Source organism: Oryx dammah, unplaced genomic scaffold (assembly GCF_014754425.2).
Source record: "Oryx dammah isolate SB20612 unplaced genomic scaffold, SCBI_Odam_1.1 HiC_scaffold_2, whole genome shotgun sequence".
NCBI classification, from domain to species: Eukaryota; Metazoa; Chordata; class Mammalia; order Artiodactyla; family Bovidae; genus Oryx; species Oryx dammah.
The window spans coordinates 190,711,428-190,736,967 of NW_024070186.1; the positions used below are offsets into that span (position 1 = coordinate 190,711,428).

The 25,540-nt window shown below is 42.8% G+C and overlaps 1 long non-coding RNA gene across 1 annotated transcript; it reads left to right on the top strand.

Annotated features, from left to right (window-relative positions):
• Positions 1-59: 59 nt before the first annotated feature.
• Positions 60-5,369, top strand: LOC120878582. The gene is made up of 2 exons (XR_005724584.1): positions 60-269; positions 3,675-5,369. It is a non-coding gene; the product is annotated as an uncharacterized LOC120878582 (long non-coding RNA).
• Positions 5,370-25,540: the final 20,171 nt, after the last annotated feature.

Consider the following 25,540-nt stretch of genomic DNA (forward strand, 5'->3'; position numbering starts at 1 on the left):
ACTTAAATATCCCAGCGTGCACCGCGCAGCGCGCCGCGTCGACGCGCGCCGACTACGTCACTGCGCACGCGACGCGGACGCGCGACTGCTACGGGAAATGCTACTGCCTGGCAACGCGCTAGACCCGACCGGTTTCAGAAAACGCCGCCTGGCGAAACTGCGAGTTCTGATTCTTGATGTCTACCGCCTGTCCGCACAGCACCCAGCCAGAGATGAGCCTTTCGGAAGAATCGCATTAATAATAAAAGCCCCGGAAAACGACTACTCACGTAATGTTTATTTCCTAGAAAGTTAAACACCCTATTAGCAGATTATCAGCCACTCTTCACAAGTGCTACCTGAGGTTGAGAGTTTTTTCAGTTACTCTGTTTTCTGCCAAAGTATAAACTGCTAAAGGGAGTTGACTTTAACAGCAATAAGAAGAAGCAAGGCCAACACTAACCGTCCTCCTTAAAGGTGGATCTAGTACCAATAAAAGGGCTTCTCTGACGGCTCATTGGTAAAGAATCCGCCTGCAATGCAAGAGACGAGGGTTCTATCCCTGGGTCAGGAAGATTCCCTGGAGGAAATGGCAACCCACTCCAGTATTCTTGCCTGGAAAACCCATGGACAGAGGAGTCTGGCAGGCTACAGTCCATGGGGTCTCAAAGAGTCGGACACGACTGAGCACGCACGCAGTACTAGTAAATTCTCGATTAAACAGGCTAATAGTCTAATAACTGCAGATCAGACCTGAAGCTGTAATAAAATAAGTTTGCGTTTCTGCAGTACACATTTATAAATGGAGGCAAAATTAATTAAAGTGTTGTGTCCAACTCTCTGGGAGTCCATGGACCGAAGCCCACCAGCCTCCTCAGTCCATGGGTATCCTGCATTGCAGGCAGATTCTTTACCATCTGAGCCACCAGGGAAGCCCTATAAATTGGGGCAATTACCTACCAAATTTCCCATCATCCTCAAAACCAGGTAGATTTTTAGGATTTGTGATCAATTTACCTGTGTTAAGTTTGGTGGCCTAAGAAAGTAGATTAGTGTTTGTGGAGGACTGGGTAAGGGGATGGAGAGTGATATTAAAGGGTAGAGTTTCCTTTTGGGAGTGACAGATGTTTAAAAATTAGACTACAGTGATGTTGCACAGCCCTGTGAATTGTATGGTATTTAAATTATATCTTAATAGAACTGTTAAAAAAAAAAAACCCTTGGTCTGCCAATTCAGGCTTTGGCCTAGCTCAGCTTCCTCAGCCATTCATTTATTGATTTATTCATTCTATTACTGATATACATTAAAGAGATTAATGGGGGGAAACACAGGGTCTCTCATCTTTAGAAGCCCCTGGTTTAGTTCAGAAGAAAAATGTATAAATAGAAAGTTATGATTCATTGTGGTAACTGTGATAACAGAGACATAAAAAGGGAAGAAATGATAAAGGGGAAGATGGGTTGGGAGGTGCTACTTGAGTTGAGAGAACTGGCTTAAAAATTTTTTTAAAAAAAGCAGGTTAAAGAAGAAGTGTTTTGCAGAAGCACAGAGATGGAAAGGAGTATGACACAAGAGTCTGTAAACAGTTTGTTATGGCTGGAGATTAGGCTGTTTAGAGCAACAGGGAAGCTGGAAAGACTGGAGGGGCTCAGAAAAGAGGCCTCTGGAGCAACATGGAGACATGAGAAAAGCAAGCAGTTCTCTTCCCCAGGCCATAGCCAGTGCAATTCTGTTTCTATCTGTTTAATATACTGTGATTCCATAAAAAACTTCATTTGAAAAGGAAAGAGTGTGGGCTGTGTTACTTAAGAAAAAAATCCTGGGAATTCTCTGCAGGTCCAGTGGTTAGGACTCTGTGCTTTCGATGGTCGGGAAACTAAGATCCCATAAGTTGCAGTGCAAAAAAAGAAAAGAGAAAAAAAAGCTCAATAGTATAAGTGGAATAGTGGGACAAAAGCCAAGCTGCAGTGGGTTAAACAGTGAATAGAATGAGGAAATGGAGGCAGTGGATACAGACTTCCCATTCAAGAAACTTCAATAATAGGGAAGAAGAAAGATGGATTTATTAATAGCTCAGCAAGGGTCTTTTAAATTATCATGTATTAGTGGTGTTCCAGAGAGATAAAAGCCATCAGTAGTGTACAGATGCCACAAGATTTCCTAAGATTTCTTAGGAATTAATGTGGATAAAGAGGTTCAAGGCCCAAGCGCTGGGCACCCCAGTGTTAGGAGGTTAAAGAAATGAACACACTCAAAGCACAAATCATTTAGTAAAATACAGATGACTATAACTACATTAAAATTTAATACTTCTATATTAAGCCACTAGGAAAACATGATGCTAACTCATATAACCAAAACAGTAACTAGAATTTATTAGGAATGAATCAGTAACAAAAAGATGACTCAATTGTTTAGAAGGACAGTGATATCAAATGCAACTTACTGAATAGGAAATCCAAATAGCCAATAATAAATAAATAAATATATACATATGTACATGTATATGTGTATATATATGTATGTACATACACATATATATTTTTAATCTTACTGGTAATTTAAGGATTTATTGCTGTAACAGGGCTTCCCAGGTGGCACTAGTGGTAAAGAACCCACCTCCAAGTGCAGGAGACATAAGAGACGTGGGTTCAATCCCTGGGTCGGGAAGGTCCCCTGGAGGAGAGCATGGCAACCCACCCCAGTATTCTTGCCTGGAAAATCCCCATGGACAGAGGAGCCTGGGGGCTACAGTCCGTAGGGTCCCACAGAGTCAGACGTGACTGAAGCAACTTAGCACTCATGCACGCTCATCAGGGTAACAAGGTAACATCTGGCATTTGTTTGCAAAAGTAGAAAAATGTAATAGTTCAACAAGGTCCAGTCTGGGCAAGGATGTGGAACAAATGGAATTTGTGTGCTGTATGTGGATATGTAAAACAATATAATTTGGAGAGCAGTTTGGCAATATCGCAAAAAGTTGAGGAAATAATGTATCTCATGACCCTGCAGTTCCATTTCTGGGTACACGTAGTGACTAGTCACTGCAGCATCATTGTATAACTGACTATTTGAATACATCCGAATGTCTAATGTAGACCAACACAACAACAGATGAAGAGTGGTATAATTCATACAACAAAATACTATAAGAACAGTTGGAAATTAACCACCTGTCTGACCATGATTAAGTGATACCACAATAGTCCTCCTACCATAGACAACTATACAAATGGGCACAAGTTTTGAGGCAACTGTTTTCAGACAGGGGACAACAGGAACCACAAGGCTGATCCCTGAGCAGAAACTCATAAGGTGAGTCCCCCAGATCTAGCTCCTCTACCTGGGGACAGTTTCTCCAACTATTGCAGAGAGCTAGAGTCTAAGCAGGGTAGGGAGAACCCACTGGGCTCAGGAGGCAGAGGCCAGACTTTGAAACAACTGAAATGGCTGGAAACCATTGGGCAGAGTAAGAAAAAGGAGGGTGCCATGCAGACAGGGAATCTGTGTGTGGGACCCCCACAGATCTATGGCTGAATGGTGGTGTGATAGTTAATTTTGTCTCAACTTGACTGTACCATGGGGTGCCCAGATGTTTTGTTAAACATAATTTTTCAGTGTGTCTATGGGAGTGTTTCTGGATGAGACGAACACTGAACTGGTAGACTGAGTAAAGAGATTGCTCCTTCCACAGTGGGTGGGCCTCGACCAATCCACCGAAGGTCTGAATAGAACAAAAGGGATGAGAAAGAATTCTCTCTGCCTGTCTTTGAGCTGGGACATCAGTCTTTTCCTGCTTTCAGACTTGGATTTGGACTAGAATTCCAACTATTGGCTCTTCTGCTTCTTGGACTGAACTACACCATCAGCTCTCCTGGGTCTCCAGCTTGCTGACTACAGATCTTGGAATTTCTCAGTTTTCTGTAATGACATGAACCAATTGCTAATTCTTCCTAGTACTAATAAATATGTGTGTGTTTATCTCTAGTTTATTGGCTCTGTTTCTCTGGAGAACCCTGTAAAATACAGCCAGGCTGTATATGCAGAGTGAGACAACCCAATGCTTACCAGAAAGTGGGTACTATTTGGGGCGAAGATTGGAACAGAGATGGAGGCATCCCGTAAAGGCATTTTTAACACCCTTAGCATCCAGTTGAAACAGCAGAAAGGATTCAGGGAGTCTATTGGGCTGTTTGTCAGTTCCCTGCCTATCTGAAATGGAGGTGACGGAGCTAAGAGTTTACCAAAGCAGTAAAGTTTAAAAGACAGAATACTAGGGACTTCCCAGGTGGTCCAGTGGTTAAGACTCTGTGCTTTCAATGTAGGGGGCATGGGTTTGATCCATGGTTGGGGAACTAAGATCCCACATGCCAAGTAGCTCAGAGAAAATAATAAAAGAATTCCAGAGAGAAGGGAACTGTAACAGGATCCCAGAGGTCTACAGAGATTTCTCCTTGAGTATTCAGCACAGTACTCAGTATATGTTTATGAGGAGATTACCCAAAGCCAAAGAAAAAGCATTAGAGGAAACAGGATCTGGCACTAAAAAATGGCTAGGAAAGGTATCTGTTCCCCTGGCCAGACTGGGAAAAGCATAATTCACAGGACCCTGGGTAGAGTACTCAGGAAGGCACTGCTGCCTCAGCAGAGGAAATAATCCTCCTTAGACTGAGCACTGCTCTCAACCTACTTCATAGATCAAAAAGCAAAGTCTAAAAGAATCAAACTTTTCCAAGGACTTTAACTGCATCCCAAAACAAAGTTCAAGAAACCTTACAGGAATAAAAAGTGACCAGAACTCCACAAGGCAAACTTCACAATGTCTGACGTCCAAAGATTACGGCATACAAACAAGCAGGGAAACATGACCTGTCAGAAGGAGAATAATCAAAACTGACCCAGAACGGACACAGAGGTTAAAACTAGCAAAGAATGACATTAAAAGTTACCTTAGCGACTTCCCTGGCAGTCCAGTGCTTAACCCCCTGCCAATGCAGGGGGCGTAGGTTCAATCCTTGGTTCGGGAAGATCCCACGTGCTGTGGAGCAACTAAGCTCTTGCAGCCCATGCTCTCGAGCCCACGAGCTGCAAATACTGAGACTGCATGCAGCAACTACTGCTACAACTACTAAGCCTGAGCACCTAGAGGCTGTGCTCCACAAGAGAAGCCTCCACAGTGCGAAGCCCAAGCACTCCAACCAACAGCAGCCTTCGCTCACAACTGGAGGAAGCCTGTGAGCAGCAACCAAGACCCAGTGTAGCCAAAAAAGGAAAAATAAGTCATTAATATAATTACATTTCAAATGTTTAAAAAGTTAAGTATAGCGATATGGAAAAATATGAGAAGAAATAATGGCCCCAAACTTTCCAAACATAGTAAAAAAAAATTTTTAAATCCCACAATTCTGAAGCTCACTCCCAAGTACAAGAAATATAAAGAAAACTATAACAAGTCACATCAAAGTCAAATTGTCAAAACCAGCAATACAGATAAAATTCTAAAGAAAAAAGAATGTTTCTGAGGAACAAAGATAAAGATGATACCAAATTTCTTGTTGAAAACAATGCAAGTGAGAAGATAGTAGAGTAATAACTTTAGAGTACTGAAAGAAAAAAACTAAAAATTAAAATTATATCCCAGTGAAAAATATCTTTTAATATCTTCATCACCACTAGACCAACTACAAGAAATGTTAAAGAATGTCCTTCAGGCCCAAGGACAATTATCCCATATGGCAATCTAGATCTACATGAAGGAACGGAGAGCATCAGAAATGGTAACATAGGTAAATTTTTATGACTTTCTTGTTACTTAAATCTTTTAAAAACATAAGATTGACATAAGCACAACAGCAGAGGTGGCATCTTCAAGCTCCCATCCCCTCACATAAATATCAAAAAACAGAGCAGTAACTATTAGAAATAACTTTATCAGAACTCTGGAAAACAATCCAAGATTTACAAAAACCAAACAAATGCTAAGTCAAGAAAACAGCCATTTAAAAGTGGTGGAAAGCTTTGTGGCATTTCACTTGCTTTTCTCCCACCCACTCTCCAGCTTAGCAGCAATCCAGAAGACAGAAGCCTGCATTCCCAGTGTGGGAATCTGGTCCCTGTTCCATAGGGAGCAGAGCAGATCTTATTTGCAAACTATCCTATATTTCTGTTCTAACCTGTATGGGAACTACCTGAAGGAATTATGCAGGCACTTTTTCTGTTCTGCTGAACTTGGAACTCACTTAGGCCAGAAAAGCAAGTGGACATTGCTTGAAAATATCACAAGGTAAATAAACCACAGATGCCTGGGGCAAAAGACTACAGTTGAGATAAACAATGGACTACTGTTACGGACTGAACTGTGTTCCCCCAAAATGTAAATACTGAACCCTAAAAAAGAGGTTATAGGAGTGGGGCCCAGTCCAATATGACTAGTGTCCTTATAAGAAGAGGCAGAGACACGAGAGATGCAGAGAAAAGGCCACAGGAGTATACCGGAAGAAGGTGGTCATCTGTAAACCAAGAAGCGAGGACTCAGGAAAAGAAGCCGTACCAACACTTTGGTCTTAGACTTCCATCATCCAGAACTGTGAGAAAACAAATTTCTGTTGTGTATACCACTCAGTCCATGATATTTTGTTATGGCAACCCTCATAACAGACTAAAGCAGCCTGCCTAAAGTCTGGGAGGAAAAGCTGGGTAGAGTTTCTTTGGGTAAGCAGGGCATTTATAATCATCTATGTATAACAGAGTATTTAGAAGGCTACGAGAATGCCCAGAGCAAAATGCACACTCAGAAAATACGTGACAAAAACAGAAACAGACTCATAGATAATAAAGAACATACTACTGGTTACCAGTGGGAAGAGGAGCAAGACGGGGTAGGAGATTAACAAACTACTATGTAGGTACAAACTACTATATATAAAATAAACTACAAGGATACAGCACATAGAATATTGCCAACATTTGATAATAATTTAAAATAGTATGTATTAGTTGCTCAGTCGTATCCAGCTCTTTGTAACTCCACGGACTGGAGCTTGCCAGGCTCCTCTGTCCATGGAATTCTCCAGGTAAGAATACTGGAGTGGGAAATATTTACAGATAAATTTAAATGTAACAAAATATATGCAAGACAGCAATACTAAAACATTACACTAAATCTGTAAATAATTTTTAGAGATATTAAAGAAGATCTAAATAGAGAGATATATGTTTATGGATTGGAATATTCAATATTGTTAAGATAGCCATTTCTCTCTCATATTGATCTATAGATTCAGTGCAATCCCAATGAAAATGTCAGGTTTTTAACTAGAAATTGATAAGGTGGTTTAGAATTTATATAGCTGTGCAAAGAACCCAGAATAGCTCAGTCAACTCAACTGACAAATAATTAAATTGGAGGTCTTATACTATCTGACTTCAAGACTTACAGCAAAAGTTATAGTAATCAAGACAGTATGTTGACATGAACACAGACATACAGGTTAATGGAACAGAAGAGAGAATCCAGAAAAAGACTAACATACATGTGGTCAACCAGTGTTCTATATCGGCACCACTGTAATTCAATGGGGAAGATGCTGGAACCCTGGATGTATTTGTTATCTATTACTGCATAACAAATTATCCCACAATTAAGTAGCTTAACTCAACAAACCTCTCTTATCTTACAGAGCCAGGAATTTGGGAGTTGCTTAAGTGGGGGTTCGGGCTCCGGATCTCTCATGAAGTGGCAGTCCAGACATTACGCTGCCATGTGTAGGCTCTGCTTCCAAGACGCTCACTGCCTGGTTATAAGGCCTCAGTTCCCTGCCAGCTGTTGGCAGAGGCCTCATTTTCTCACTGCACGGACCTCTCCACAGGGCTGTTTAAGTGTCCTCATCACATGGGAGCTGGCTTCCCACAGAGCAATTAATCCAGAGCTAGAAAGGTGGGAAGCCACATGCCTTTTAGGCCTTAATCTTGTGTCTCACACCAACATTTGTACTGTAGACTAATCGTTAAAAATCAAGTTTCACTGGAACTAAGACACACTCATTAGGCTTTCTATTGTCTGTGGCTGCTTTTCCACCACAAGAGCAGAGTTGAGTAGTTGTAATAGAGACCATATGACCTCTAAACCTAAAATATTTACTACCCGGCTGTGATCTGCATAACCTACAGTGCTTGTCTTGGTGTCTTAAACATAGTAGGTTCTCAAGAAACGTGCTAGTACTCATGAACAGTATATGTTGGTTAGTTTGTTCAATAAATATTAGTTGAGCTCCTATACTAAATGCCAGGTAATATCATCAGTGCTAATGATACATAGTCAACAAGACAGAGCTGGTTCCTACACTAATTTTCTTCATTGCAGAGGTCCAGGTTGCCTCAGGGTGTAACATGTTATGAAAGTGACAGTGTTAGTCACTCATTTGTGTCTGACTCTTTGCGACCCTGTGGACTGAAGCCCACCAGGCTCCTCTGTCCACGGAATTCTCCATGCAAGAATACTGAAGTGGGTTGCCATTCCCTTCTCCAGGGGATCTTCCCACCTGGGGATAGAACCCTGGTCTCCTGCATTGCAGGCAGATTCTTTACCATCTGAGCCAAAAGAGGACTCTTGTGCTGCTTCCCACTAGAGGGCAGCCTGAAGCTTGTCCCCAGTGGATTGTTAACTCCAACAATCTAATACTGTCAGTGAAGAACTGTCATTAAGGACGAAACACCAAACTACCCAAGATGTGTATTTTCTTCTCTCAACAGAATTTTAAAATGTGTCGAGTTTATCTCTGGAACTCCTGGCCTCCTGTTTTTCACCCTTTCCATCCTACCCCCTGCAGAGGTGGTATGAACAGGTATAGGCACCGCTGCAAAGTTAGAAATGTGGTGGGGACAACCAGGTGCGTCTCTCACTAACAGATGAGTCAGGGTGGGGAGAAAAAGGGGGTGCCTGCGAGGGGTGGAGTCACCTGGTAAGCACAGAACCGCGGGCCAGAAGCGGTTCTGGGGGTGGGATCACGTGCCTGGTGTCTACCATGGTAAGAGAAGAAATGCGTCCCTTCCAGTTGTTAGTTCACCATTTACCGTGCACCCGCTACCTGCTCTGAGCTACCCAGTATACAGCAACGCCGACCACAGACACGGTACCAGCCCTCAAGGAGCACGTAGTCTAACATTAAATAGTAAGAAAAGCACTGAAAGTACCAAATTAGTCAATAGTAAAGAGTGTTTCGATTACTAATAGTATAAGAAAGCAATAAAGAATGCAGTGGTGGACTTCCCTGGTGGTCCAGTGGTTAAGAATCTGCCTGCCAATGCAGGGGACACCGGTCCTATCCCTAGTCCAGGAATCCCCACGTACCACAGGACAGCTGAGCCCGTGTGCCATAACTCCTGAAGCCTGTGCTCCACAACAATGAAAAGCCCACACGCCGCAACTAGAGAGTAGCCCCCGCTTGTTGCAACCAGAGAAAGCCTGGGCACAGCAACAAAGACCCAGTGCAGCACACCCACCAAAAGTGCAGTGGCAAAAACCAGTCATTATCCTCAGAGATTCTTTGATGCTAGTGGACTGGTTTGTTTTTGCTACTCAGTATTTGAAAGCCAACTAGGAAGGCCCAAAGGCTAGGAATGACCAATGGCAGGAGGCTGGCATCGCTTAGATGCCTCTTCACTCACATTGCTAACAGCTGTCAGCTGGGACATCTGCGGAATCATGGGCCGGGAAAAGGTACATATTTCTTCTCTGTGCTCTGTCTCCATGTGGATTACCAGGTGCTTCCTTGGAGTATGGCGGCTTAGTTCTGAGAGCCAGCGTTCCCAGAGAGAGAGGTGGAAGTGCACAGCGTTTGATGACCTAGCCTGGGAATTAACATAGAGTCTCTTCTGCCTACTTGGTCAAGGCAATCACAGAGATCTGCACAGGTTTAAGAGGTAGAGACAGACCTCCCACTACTCAGTGGAAGAAGCTGTAAGGTTATCTAGTCAGATGAGCATGTGTGACGGGAAACGTTTCTGTGGCCATCTTCGGAAAACTCATTCTGCCACCAGCTGTCGTGATAGCACAGGACGGGGTATAACAGCCGAGAGGGTCAGTGAGCAAAGGCCTCTGTGAGGTGGTCTTGTCTTTGGCTGAGGGGGTGAAGGGCTAAGAGGAACCTTGGAAGGAGCTTTAGGTAGAGGAATCAACAGGTATAATGACTGTGGTCCAAAGAGAGGCTGGAGTGTTTGAATGCTGAACGTCCATGTGACAAGAGCATGCAAGGTGAGAGGGAAGTGCTGCAGGGGAGGGTCCAGACGGAAGATACCGAGAGGCCTGGCTCCTGTCCTCCCCGCTGAACTTCTGCGAACAGGAGCAGCCTCCAGTCAGCAGTGTCTCAGGAAAAGAGAGACTGGAGAAGACAGAGCAGGCGATGGCTGTTCCCAAACTGGTGAAAGAGGAGGAGAGCTGCGTGGTTTAGTAGATATCCTGCCCCAGCAGTCCCTGCGTGGAAGATAAAATTGAATCTGCCTAACTCTCATCCAGATAAAATAAGGAAAGTCTGGAGAAATAATTAAGCCCGAGGCAGCTGTGGATAAAAAGAAACTGCACAGGACATGTCAGCAACACAGTGGAGGTGGGGCGACCCTGCAAGGGTACAGTTAACAACCTGAGTTGCCATCACACAAACATCTGCTGCCCTGTACTCTTTTCCCTCGACCTCAATTCAGGTTAATGACTGAATTTTTTTTCTTTCTCACTTTATACTTTGGATTTAATGTGCCTCCCTTGCTGGTCTTGTCTCAAGAGTCAGATCCAAGAGGTGTGTAAAGATCCATAGATCCCATGGATACTGTGGGACTTCCCTGGTGGTGCAGTGGTTAAGAATCCATCCATCTCTGCCAATGCAGAGAACATGAGTTCAATCGCTGGTCTGGGAGGATCCCACATACATGCTGCGCAGCAGCTAGACCCGTACACCACAACTATTGAACCTCTGCTCTGCAGCAAGAGAAGCCAACAAAATGAGGAGCCTGGGCACAGCAACAAGGAGGAGCCAAGGCTTGCTGAAACTAGAGAAAGCCCTCATGCAGCAACAAAGACTCAGCACAGCCAAAATCAATCAATTAATTAAAAATAAGAGAATGGATACTGCATATCCCTGTGCAGGTATTAACACACTATATCAGACAAAATTATAAACATCTGTATGCCAATGTCAAGAGAAAACGCTAGATATATACAACATAGATAACCACCAAGGACCTACTGTATAGCACAGGGACTCCCTGAAATAGAATCTGAAAAAGAATATATGTACATGTATCACTGAATCACTCTGTTGTACATCTGAAACTAACACACACTGTAAGTCAACTACACTTAAATTGGGAGAAAAAATGGAGGAGATGAAAAAAAAGCTAAAAAGTAGGGACTAGATCATGAGGGACCTTGAAATTCAGGTTAGAGTCTGGCTTGTGTGCTTCTCTAAACGTACAATTTCAACCCAACGGCAGACACACGACAGATTACGTGAGTACTAAACTAGCTGCCAGACGGATGCATGTGTCTGAAATTCTGTTCCTCCTGCTTCTGTATGAAATGCATTTACTCATCAGGGGAAAAAGTACGTATTTTCTAAGATTCACTCTAAGTGTTGCCACCTCTGTGAACCCTTCCTCAGTCCCAAAGATACAGCCACTACCACCCTGGTGTCCCTACTATCTTGCATGGACTATTTACATTGCAGTTACTTACTTAATTGTGCTCATTACTATTATTATTACATATATGTTACTCCCTACTCTACAGTCTCTGGACTCTTTGAAGACAGACATTGTGTCTTGTTCACAATACTCAACATGGTGAGCATTCAGTAAATGTTTGCATGAATGAATTTCATCTTTAAACTGAAGCGGACAAGAATCTGACTTCCCTACTTTGGTGGCAAACCAGACAGCTGGGGTTTCTTTTACCTAAAGCTGAGGCTATGCCAAAACTGAGGGTATAACAACCACTACTATGATGTCAAGACCGTTTATTCTGTGCCAGCTGCTGCTCTAAGTGCTTGACATGTGTCGGTCTATTTAATCCTCCCAACAGTCCTACTCCAAGTTCAGCAAGGGCTGAAAGGCCACCTGGAGGAGAGGGCTCAAATGGATAGATGGAAGGAGGAAGAAGATTGGGAGAGGTCTCATAAGCCAGAGTACAAAGGCAGCGGGGCTGAACAACAGAGCTCTTTAGGAGGAAGGTCTGGGTTGTATACTGGAGTTAAGTTTTGGCTGGCTGCTGCAGCATAGGACCATGAGACATAAAACACAAAACCGGTAGGATTTTTCATCACACAGGAACAAGTGTATTGTTATTGAAATGAGAAGTTATGCTCTAAAACTTACCAAGAAACCAATTTTACTTTTTTTTGTTGTTGTTGTATGGCATGCAGGATCTTAGTTCCCTGACCAGGGATGGAATGCACAACCCTTGCTTTGAGGGTGCAGATTCTTAACCACCAGTCTGCAAGAAAAGTCCCAAGAAAACTATTTTAAATGCCTTATGCTGTTTCCTGGTGCAAAGAAGATGGAGTATGCACATTCCATCATCTTCCTCTCACTACTTACAACCAAAATTGCTGTTCAAAACACATGACACAACTATCAAAAACACCTCTCAGAAGGTGGAGAAAAGAAGGCAAACTGGCTGGAGACTCAAGGGATAACTCAGTGGTGAGTTCCCTGGGTGGTCTGTTTGTTTGGACTCCTATATATTTTGGCTTGGGTGTTAAGAGCAGTCTGCAACTAGAAAATGGCAATGAGCCCTTCTCAAAGCAAAGCAACCCATAAAAACCAGGCCCTAAGGAAAGCCTATCCTCTCCAGCAAATGGTCATGAGGAGGGTAGCTCTGCAAGATGGTGCCCTTTTGATTACAGTCACCCTACTTCTAGGCAAACGCCACAAGAGAACTCACACCTTTCTCCCTCCCCACCAGGTACTGAGAGGCTGTAAGACAAAGCCCTGTTGGCCACGCCCACCTGGTACCAGCAAAGCAGAGGTGACACCTCTCCCCTACCCGCCAGTCCTGGAGACTGTGGGGAGCCACACCTTGCGCTGAGTAACAGTAAAAAGGTGGCAGCTAATCCCTCTCAAGTAGAGAATAGGGAGCTAGAAAAAGGCATTCTTTAAACATGTGTGCGAAGGATCGGTCATGCGTTCCTAAGCAGTGCACATGTGAAACCAATCAGTATCAACACAGCAAAAGCTCTGGGAATTGAACCTCAATGAGGAATACTCTGAGGTTCCAAGTCGGGGTCTGGGTAGTACACAAGCTGGGCAGGCCAGAACAGCTCTGAAAAACGCTGTGAAAATGAAACTGATCTTCAAATCAGAGCCCACAAAATTAGATAAGAATGTGCATTCTGAATATAAATATATGGAAATTGTTTCCTCCTAAAATAGATTAAAAAAAAAAACTAAAACCTCATAACATAATATTCAACATGTCCATGATAAAATTTAAAAATTACTCCTCATACTAAGTGCTAAGAAAAAGAATTCAAATGAGGGAATACAATCAACAGACTGACTGCAAGGTGACAAAGATATTGAAATTGTTGAACAAAGATTTTAGAGCAGTTGTTATAAATATATTGCAAGAAATAATTATGAACACTCTTGAAACTTACTGAGAAATAGAAAGTCTCATCAAAGAAAAATACCTAAAGATCCAAATGGAAATTTCAGAATTAAACATTACAATAAGTTAAAAAATGCACTGTATGGACTCAATAGCAAAATAGAGATTTAACAGAGAAAAGAATCAGTGAATCTAAAGATGTATCTGTAGAAATGATCCAATCCAAGAAAAATAGACAGAATAGAAAAAAAAAAAGCATAAGTATCTAAGGGACAATAACAGAAGATCTCAAACACTCATGTCACTGGAGTCCCAGGAGGGGAGAAAGAGTAGAGCACACACAAACTATTTGAAGAAATAATGGCTGAAAGCTTCTCAAATTTGGCAAAAGACATAAACCTGCCAATTCAAATACCTGAGCAAACCCTAAAAGAATAAACTCAAATAAGTCAACACCCAGATACATCATAATCAAATGTCTGAAAATTAAAAATCAAGAAAAAATATCTCGAAAACAGGTGGAGAAAAACAAAGTATTACCTACAGAGAAAGAACAATTTGAAATACTATTTCTCATTGAAATTGAAAAACAATTTCTCATCAGAAACCATGGAGGAGAGAAGGAAGTAACAAAACATTTTTAAAGTGCCAAAATAAAAAAAAAATGACCGCATAATTCTATATCCAGTGAAAATATCTTTCCAGAAAGAAGGTGAACTAAAAATATCAAGAGACGGAGGAAATGAAGTGATCTGCCACTATCAGACCTGCTCTAACAGAAATGACAAAGGAAGAGTTCTCCAAATAAAAAGAGATTAACAGAAGTTTGAAGTATCAGGAATGAAGAAAAAGCAATTTTTAGGGAAAATATCTGTGTGAATACAATCTCTTGAATTTTTAGTTATGTTTGATAGATGAAAACAAAATTATAATGTTGTCTCATGTGGTTCTGAACGTATGTAGAGGTAAAATTTGAAACAACAATGTCATAAAGGGAAGAAAAAGGACCTAAAGGTGGTCAAGTTCCTACATTCTGCTTGAACTTGTAAAGGTTGATACTACTGGTAACCTATCATGAGTATGTGTAACATAATCTCAACAGGAACCACTGAAAACCTATACAACAAAAGCTACATTTAAAAAATCTATAGCTAGATGGTAAAGAATATACTTGCAATGCAGGAGACTCAGGTTCGATCCCTAGGCCAGGAAGATCCCCTAGAGAAGAAAGTGGCAACCCATTCCAGTATTCTTGCCTGGAGAATCCCATGGACCCAGGAGCCTGGTGGGCTATAGTCCATGGGGTCGGAAAGTGTCGGACATGACTGAGCGACTAACACATTTACTTTCACAGCTATATTAAAATGACATACTAAAAAATGTTCAAGTATCCATCCTATAAGAGGACAAGAAAAGGGAAAAGGAAGCACCAAAAAAGCAGGAACAAATAGAAAATAAGTAAAACGGCAGACTTAAATCCTAACCAATCAAAAATTATATTAAATGTAAATCATCTAAACAGACCAATTAAGAAAACACAGATTATCAGAATATATTCTTCTAAAACTATGAGTCAGAGTGATGTCACACAAAATGACAGAGTAGGAACTAGAGGTTTGTCCCTTCACCAAAGCAATCATTGAGCTATGAAGAATGACTGAAATCAACTATTTTGTAACTCGAAACAGGACCAGAAACTTTTAACAACCTGAGGAGTCCTTCTTACAATGAAGGGAAAGGCTGCAGATCTTTCACAAGTGAAGAACATGTGCAAACTAGTCAATATCCCTCGTTCCTCAGACATGCTGCAGCTGTATAGGATAGCAGCCTATGTTCCTGAAGAAGCTGGCTGATGCCAGACAGGACAGTGGAAACACTGTCCTCCCAAAGTCTGGGGTCACACAGTTTGATCGGGCGGATGGGTCCCTGAAGATCAGCATTGATGCTTGCCTTGGATTTGACCCTACTGGCAAATCTGTTTTCTTTGGCTTTTCCTGGAGCGTCTATCAGATTAAAAGAGACAGAATACACCTCCCCTTGCTCCCCATTTAGAGTCAAACATTTAAGAAAATCAGGTCTTATGTCAGGTCACTGACAAACAGCAGAGAAAATGGAACAGAAACTTCAGTGACCACAGAAAAACAAGGAATACACATTTTGCAAAAATAGTTTGTAAAAGTAACAGTTCCAGCCCTCAAGAAGCAAAAACTAGCAATCCCTGATGAGTAAGGATCACATTTTGAGACTTACCACATTCTAACACTTAGAGTAGGAAACGGCAACCCTCTCCAGTATTCTTGCCTGGGAAATCACATGGACAGAGGAACCTGGTAGGCTACAGTATGTAGGGTCACAAAGGGTTGGACACGACTGAGCCACTGATCACACATTACAACACTTAGAATATACAGCTCTCAACAAAAAATTTAAAACAAAGACAGGAAAGTATGGGCCATTCACAAGAAAAAAAAAAGAAAACAATTAGCCCAGACACTGGACTAACTAAACAAAAACTTTAAATCAAGCATCTTAAACAAGTTCAATGAGCTTAGGAAACCATGGACAAAGAAAATCAGGAAAATAACGGATAAACGAAATGAGAACATTACTAAAAAGAATTATAGAAAGGAAGCAATCAGAAGTCCTGGACTGAAAAGTACATTGACTGAAATGAAAACTTCACTAGAGGGTTTCAACAGCGGATTTGAGAAGTAAAAGACTAGCAGACTTCGAGACAGATCCTTTGAAGTTATCCAGCCTGAGGAGCAGAAAGAAAACTAAGGGAAGACACCAAAGAGACCCTGGGGGGCCTGCGGAGGAGCAGTAAGAATGCAAAGAACAGTGACTTCCCTGGTGGTCCAGTGGGTAAGACTCAGGTGCTCCCAACCTAGGGGGCCCAAGATTGATCCCTGGTCAGGGAACTAGATCCCACATGACACAACTAAAAGCCCCCGCATGCTGCAACAATAAGCAAAGACCTGGTGCAGCCAAATAAACAAAAAGAAAGAAAGTGGGCTAAAAAATGCAAAGGATGGAGACAGCTGTATATAGCACCTGGAATCTCATAGAACAATGGGGCTACAAGGCTGGCTAAGAGTCAAATCTGACAGTTTCGTGCCTTTGTAACTATGGGAATTTAGTGAACACACAAGAGGTGGGGGAATGGGAAAGAAAGTAAATTATTTTGACTTCAGATTTGGAAAGAGCCTGAGATATGAACAATAAAGGTCCATCTAGTCAAGGCTATGGTTTTTCCAGTAGTCATGTATGGATATGAGAGTTGGACTATGAAGAAAGCTGAGCGCTGAAGAATTGATGCTTTTGAACTGTGGTGTTGGAGAAGACTCTTGAGAGTCCCTTGGACTGCAAGGAGATCCAACCAGTCCATCCTAAAGGAGATCAGTCCTGGGTGTTCTTTGGAAGGAATGATGCTAAAGCTGAAACTCCAGTACTTTGGCCACCTCATGAGAAGAGTTGACTCACTGGAAAAGACTCTGATACTAGGAGGGATTGGGGGCAGGAGGAAAAGGGGATGACAGAGGATGAGATGGCTGGATGGTGTCACCGACTTGATGGACATGAGTTTGAGTGAACTCCGGGAGTTGGTGATGGACAGGGAGGCCTGGCGTGCTGCAGTTCATGGGGTCGCAAAGAGTCTGACACGACTGAGCGACTGAACTGAACTGAGCTGAGCTATGAAAAAGGCACACAAGGGATTTCCTGGTGGCTCAGATGGTAAAGAGTCTGCCCACAGTGTGGGAGACCCAACTTCTATCCCTGGGTAGGAAAGATCCCCTGGAGAAGGAAATGGCAACCCATTCCAGTATTCTTGCCTGGAAAACTCCCATGGAGGGAGGACTACAGTCCATGGGGTCACAAAGAGTTGGACACAACTAAGCGACTTCACTTTCACTTTAGAAAGTCTGAGATATGAAAAAAAGGCACACAAGTCCCTACAAACAGACAAAATGCTGTCTTAGAGCTTAGAAGTCCTGTTACTTGAGAACTAAAAACCATCTAAAACCACCCTTGTAAATGAGAAGACGGTGTAGCAGACCAGCATCTGTTAAAAGAGGGCCAGGAACAGAATCCTGAAGAGAGATACGTTGCTGAGATGAGCAGAATCATGTCCCAGCATCGTGGGACCCATGAGGGCGGGGGCAAACTCCAGTGAGGAAGGCCAACGAAGAATGGCTGGGGCCCTCACTAAGCCACAAACGCTGTGCACCTATTAAGCACTGAACCGCCTCGTAATTATGACGTGCTTGACGAACCCCAACACACACCGCTCTGTCCACCACATCATCGGAGTCCGAAGCCGCTGGTGACCAGCTCAGAGGGAAGCCTGAGACACCTATGCGGCCTGAGGGCGTGGAAGGGGCTTACCCAAGTGCGCACCTCCAGGTGAGGGTGGACGGTCTGGCCACGGCCCCGGTAACAAGCCAGCCCAGGCGGCTGCGGCCCGCAAGTCTCCGACGTTCGGCACTCTAGGCCGCGAAGACCTGTCAGCCTCGCTGACCAGAGGGCCCAGAAGGGCACGAACCCGCGTGGTCCCAACATGCACCGCGCCTGTCTCGCGTCACTGCGGGCGACTCACGCGAGAGGGGCAGGAGGGAGCTGGTTGCCAGGCAACGGGGGGTTGGGAAGAGAGGTGGTAGCCGGTGGTAGTAGGTTGCTGCCTTCCCTCATAGAACCTGTGGTTTTAGGTAGAAGCTCCGTGAAGAGCGGTAGTGAGGAGCCAAAAGGACTTTTCTTTACTGCTCATACTAATAGACCAGGTGTTAGCTGTTCAGTTTGGGCCAGGTTGTATTGTGACAGCAAATGATTTTTCCATGCTTGATTTGGGTTTTTTGAGTATGTTGGCTTTGTCCGGGGTGTGGTAAAACATTGATTGATATGAATTAAGGTCTCCATTTGATTGTTGTCAACTTCAGCTGGTTTACCTGACTGTGAAACATTGTCCAGTGAGAAATTTCCAGCATGAAACTGCAAAAACCACTTTTGACCTGTTTGATCAGTCACATAACACCTTCTCCATACACTGCACAAATCTTTTTCTGCATTTCAATTATGCTTTTACCTTTTTTGAAGTAATAAAGCATAATATGCAGAAAATGTTGCTTTATTTCCTTCCATCTTCAATATCAAAATGCTACACAAAATTCACCAATTTTGATAAGGTTTTTTAAACACATGCTATTATGACAGCTGTCATACAATCTAAAAAAATGTTTCCAATGAACATTTATCTCTAAATCAATTCAAATAGAACTCCTTTAAGGGATTTTATAACTGACTTGGTAATAGCATCCAAAGGCAGAAAAATATCACCTAAACATTTTGTAATATACATGTATAGACATGCACGTATAAGCAAATGCAGAGATCTTATAGCTTTCATTTAAAATTTTAGCCATGAGTCAGTAAAACTTAGTAATACAAATTCATTGGTTTATACCCATTTTATATTTTTGGCCACGGGGCATGTGGAATATTAGTTCCCTGAACAGAGATCAAATCCGCACCTTCTGCATTGCAAGCACAGAGTCTTAACCACTGGACCACCATAGAAGCCCTTATACCAACTTTATATTTTTATCCAAATTTTATCCCATGGCAAATGGGACAAGTTGAGGTTATGTACACAATATGAGGGCTAATTCTTTTTATCATTATTTATGGAGCAGGTCTGTGAGATTTTTGTTTGCCCTGGATAGGTAATCTGATGGAGGCTGAGAACTACATTTTAGGCTAGTGACTAATGACTGAGGAGGCATCTAGCCACTGTCTGGAAGTCTCCAAAGCTCATCTGAGTGGTAGGGAAGAGGTTGAAGCAGAGCCAGTGCGGGGAGGTCTGAAGTTTCCCAAAGAAACCAATGACATTCCTCTTATCCTCAGTAGAATCGTGTCAGCAAGGGAGAGGAAGACAGGTTGGTGAACCAGAGTTGGCAGGGGTTCGAGAAGGGGATTTCAGTTGACAGAAGTTCCCATGAAGGAGCAGGACCACAGAGAACAAAAGAAGCCTGAAACAATAGCTCCCATCAAGAACTGAATATCGGCTTACAAGGCCAACTTCTGACCACAGAACTCTTTTCAAAATTTTTTCTTTTTCTTTTAATAAATTTTATATTTAAATTTTAATTAAAAGTTTCTTAAAAATTTATTTTTTGGCCATGCCTCGTGGCTTGTGGGAAGGTCAGTTCCCTGACCAGGAATTGACCCTGGTCCACGGGAGTAAAAGTGCCGAATCCTAACCACTAGGATGTCAGGGAACTCCTCTGCCCGCTGCTCCACCCCCTGAATTATTTCAAATATCTTACTATCAGCCCAGCTTAACAACAAATGTTCCTGGCAGTGTTGAATACCCTCCTCCTTTTCATTTTTTTGAAACCAAAGGCATGTGTATGCCTGCTGAAAGTGTGAGTTGCTCAGTTGTGTCTGACTCTTTGCAACCCTATGTAGCCTACAAAATCCATGGAATTCTCCAGGCAAGATTACTGGAGTGGGTAGCCATCCCCTTCACCGGGGGATCTGTCCAACCCATGGATCGAACCCGTGTCTCCCACGCTGTGCGCAGATTCTTTTACCATCTGAGCCACCAGGGAAGTCTTGACTCAAAACTAAAACCAGTAAGACTTATATGATTTAGCAGGGGTCTCCCCAAAGAGGGTGCCAAAGATGCAGTCCTCTACAGAACTGGAGCCTCTCCCAAAGAGAGCCCAGAGAAAGAGATCACTGCTTCCCCCAGAGAGCTGGGAACAATTGGAAGGACATTAGCTGCAAATGGGGTGTAGCCCACATTTCTGTACAGCCATATTCTTGGGAACCCTACCCAATAGTTGGCCTCCTGCACAGGAAAGAACTGACAATTTTCACACTTTGGCAGGAGGAAAGCCAAGACAAGCTCCCAGGATGCCACATGAGACAAACAGGAAAGCAGGTACTGACCAACAGGAGAAAGTGAAAGTTGCTCAGTTGTGTCTGACTCTTCACGACCCCATGGACTATACGGGATTGTTCTCCAGGCCAGAAGACTGGAGTGTGCTGGAGCTGGACTTCGGCGGGAGCCGCGTTAGGCATTACTAACAGGAGTGGGTAGCCATTCCCTTCTCCAGGGAATCTTCCCAATCCAGGGATCAAACCTGTGTCTCTAATGTCTCCTGCTTTGGCAGGCGGGTTATTTTTCACTAGCGCCACCTGGGAAGCCCAACCTAAATATATATTATCCATAAAAATTTGATGTTTTGAGTGTTTAGATAGCTCATATTTCCATGCTGGTTTATAACGCCATCTGTTGAACACTACTGCGTGGAAATAGAAAACATATTGATGCTTGCCAGGGGTTGGGGAGAGGGGATGAATAGGGACCGACAGCTTAATGGGTACCATGCTTTCTTTTGGGGTGATGACAATGTTTGCCAACTATTGATAGACTGAGGTGCTGTTTACATAACAATGTGAATGAAATAAATGTTCTAAAGAGTTAATTTTATGTTATGTGAATTTGACCTCAATTTTATGAAACAACAATTGGAGGCTATTGAATGGTTTTAGAAAGCAGAGAGGGTGACTGGGGAGGGCTAGGGCAGAGGAGGAGACGGCTAGTTAGTATCACCAACTCAATGGACTTGAGTTTGAGCAAGTTCTGGGTGACAGTGAAGGACAGAGGAGCCTGGCATGCTGCAGTCTTCGGGGTTGCAGAGTCGGACGCAACTGAGTGACGGAACAACAGAGGCTGACGAGATCAGATGTAACTTGGAGGGCGGATGATTACTCCAGCTACAGAAAGAGGATGGCATGAGAGGGGCAGAATTCAGGCAGGTGGAAGATTTAGGAGATGACTGAGGTTATGAAATTATGAGGACAATGAGGTGTTATATTACACCATGCCTAAGACCCCCAGCGTAAAGTCCCACGTACTTCAAACGGCATTCAAGGACTTCTATAATTGGGCTCTAACTTGGTCACGCGGCTGGTAAGCACTTCTGTTATTCCTCAAACTCGCATTCACTGCTGTTAGCTTTGCCTGGCATATCCTTCCCCTGCCAACTTTTCCTTATCTTTAGGTTTTAGCCTAAAAGTCATTTCTACATGGAAGCTTCCTTGGACCTCCTTGAATGTATTAGCTCCCTTTCAATGTCCTTTACTCGCACCCTTTGGTCATGCATCACATTTGTTCAGTGTCAGGAGGATGGCTTGCCCCGGCACTGTATCCCTTGTGCCTTAAACGCAGTAGACATGGAGTCAGATTTGTGGGAAGAATAAATGAATCTGCACCTCAAGGAAGTCGCTTCTCACTTCAGCTCAGTCACTCAGTCGTGTCTGACTCTTTGAGACCCCACGGACTGCAGCACGCCAGGCCTCCCTGTCCATCACCAACTCCCGGAGCTACTCAAACTCGTGTCCATCGAGTTGGTGATGCTATCCAACTGGCTCACCCTCTGTCGTCCCCTTCTCCTCCTGCCTTCAATCTTTCCCAGCATCAGGGTCTCTGATTTCTGCCAGATTTCAGGGTCTACCTGCTCTGACTCTTTTGAGCCTTGAAACATGCTTACATCTTATTTCTTAAAAGCTTTCTCTTAATGCCGTTATTTCCTAAAGTTATTGCCTATTTTTCTCTTTGGAGACTGCTAGGTTTCTTGAAATAATGTTTCAGCCCTTCCACACTTCAGTTTCTAATGTATGTGTCTGTCTTTGTCCCATGTTTGGAAGATTCTTGAAGAAGGGACCATCTCTTATTTTTCCCTCTCCTGTAGTCTCTTGTGTACAATAAGAACACAGCAGTGTTTGCTGATTCTAGAGGATGTACCTGTTGTAATAATTTTCATTTTAAACAATGTAGGAGGGATCTCCCTGGTGGTCCAGTGGTTAAGACTCCATGCTTTCACTGAAGAGCACCAAGGTTCACTCTCTGGTCAGGAAACTAAATCCTGAAAGGTGCCTGGCATGGCTAATATATATATTAGATATATATATATATATATCCTGCATGGCTAATATATATATAAATCCTGAAAGATGCCTGGAATGGCTAATATATATATTAGATATATATATATATCCTGCATGGCTAATATATATATATATATATCCTGCAAGATGCCTGGCATGGCTAATATATATTATATATATAATATACAGTATACTTATTATATAATATAAACAATAATATATCATAAATATATTATACAATATAATATATAATATGTATATTAATATATAATCAAAGCTATGTTTTCCATATTATATATGTATATATTATTTATATTATATAGTATATATTATATAAGTATTATATAATTATATATATTATATATATTTCCATATTATATTATGGAGAAGGCAATGGCACCCCACTCCAGTACTCTTGCCTGGAAAATCCCAGGGACGGAGGAGCCTGGTGGGCTGCAGTCCATGGGGTCGCTAAGAGTCAAACGACTGAGAAACTTCACTTTCACTTTTTACTTTCATGCATTGGAGAAGGAAATGGCAACCCACTCCAGTGTTCTTGCCTGGAGAATCCCAGGGACGGGGGAGCCTGGTGGGCTGCCATCTATGGGGTCACACAGTTGGACATGACTGAAGTGACTTAGCAGCTTAGTATATATATTATACAATTATTATACAAAATTATATATTACATATAAATTATATAATATGCATTATATATATGATTATTATAGAGGATGATATATATTATAGAGGATATATATGATATAGAGAGGATATATATAGAGGATATATATAACATATTATATATTAATATAAATGTATATTATATGTTATATATTATATATAGAGATAAGATATATATAGAGAGGATATATATATATTATAGAGGATATATAAAGGATAATATATATTATCCTCTATAATAATCATATATTATATATATATAGTCAAAGCTATGGTTTTTCCAGTAGTCATGTATGCGATGTGAGTGGAAGTCTCTCAGTCATGTCTGACTCTTTGCAACCCCATAGACTATATAGTCCATGGACTTCTCCAGGCCAGAATAGTGGACTGGGTATTCTTTCCCTTCTCCAGGGTATCTCCCCAAGCAAGGGATCAACCCCAGGTCTCCCACATTGCAGGCAGATTCTTTACCAGCTGAACCACAAGGGAAGCCCAAGAATACTGGAGTGGGTAGGCTATCCCTTCTCCAGCGAATCTTCCTGACCCAGAAATCAAACCAGGGGCTCCTCCATTGCAGGCAGATTCCTTACCAACTGAACTATCAGAGTTGGACCATAAAGAAGGCTGAGCGCTGAAGAATTGATGCTTTTGAACTGTGGTGTTGGAGAAGAGTCTTGAGAGTTCCTTGGACTGCAAGGAGATCAAACTAGTTAATCCTAAAGGAAATCAACCCTGAATGGTCATTGGAAGGACTGATGCTGAAGCTAAAGCGCCAATACTTCGGCCACCTGATGCAAAGAGCTGACTCATTAGAAAAGACCCTGATGCTGGGAAACATGGAAGGCAGGAGGAGAAGGGGACGACAGAGGATGAGATGGTTGGCTTGCATCACCAATTCAATGAAGATGAGTTTGAGCAAGCTCCAGGAGACGGTGAAGGACAGGGAAGCCTGGCATGCTGCAGTCCATGGGGTTGCAAAGAATTGGACATGACCGAGTGACTCAACAATAGCCTGTAAGCTCCAGTAGTGCAGGACCACACCTATTTTTGCTTTCCACGGTGTTTCCAGTGCCTGGTTGAGTAGATCCTTGAAAAGGGAACAATGAATATGTGAAAGTAACTTTTGATGACAGGGAACATAAAGGCTTCATTAAGCATTTCAGAGGATGTGCAATGAATGGATACATGAATTGTGTGTAAGAGTGTGGTATAAAAAGAGAGTTCATTCACTCCATAATGTTTAAACTTACATTGGGTAATGCGTTAGAGGCTGATGACAACCATGGTGAGCAAGATTAAGCCTCACTGGCTTTATTTTTAAATCTGTGGCCACACCGTGTGGCCACCAGCATGCAAATGCTGCAAAAATGCAGCAAAAACCACAAACAAAACGTATTCATAGGCAAGGGTCCCTCTGTATTTATCCAGATCATCTCCCGCCCTGTGCATTTGCACCACTTTCCTCCTCTTATCCTGATTCTTTGCCCTCCTGTCCCACGGACAGAGGCGCCCGGCAGGCTGCAGTCCACGGAGTCGCCAAGAGTTGGACAGATTGACTAAACACAAAAACCACTTGTTTCCTTCTCTCTGTTCTTGATGAATCATTTTGGGCAATTCTCCTCCTTGCTGACCCCAGGTCTTCCCCATCTTCCTCCCTCCCGGATAGGTCCCCTTGGCTTAACACACTGGCAGCATTAAGTTACAGACAGGAAAGTCCTCATGCAGCCAGTCCCATTCTGCCAGCTCCCTCTGTAAATCCTCTGGTAGCTGCTTGCTCTCAATCCTCTTATGACTGGCAGCTCTGGCCCTGAGCAGAATTCATCCCATGCCATTTTAAGATGGCCGATGATTTTCACAGGTTTAGGATGGACAGGGGTTTCCCAGGTGGCGCCAGTGGTAAAGAATCCACCTGCCAGTGTAGATGTGAATCGAGTTTGATCCTTGGGTTGGGAAGATGCTCTCCACTCCAGTATTCTTACCTGGGAAATTCCATGGGCAGAAGAGCCTGAACATACCTATCCTAGGATGAAGAAAATATCCATAGCTTGAGACCCGAGATTTCAGGCAGAGACCTGGTCTTCCAAATAAATTCCAGCACTATATTGCACACTTGACGCCCTCTGACCATTCTCAAGGACAAGAGAGCACACAGAGGATGGGAAAATTTTAAGGGGTGCGAATTAATGTTTCTTTTCTCTAAAGTAGCAAAGGAAGACTTCCCTGGTGGTCCAATGGTTAACAATCTGCCTCTCAATGCAGGGGGCACAGGTTTGATCCCTGGTCTGGGAAGATTCCACATACTGTGGGCCAACTAAGCCAGTGTGCCA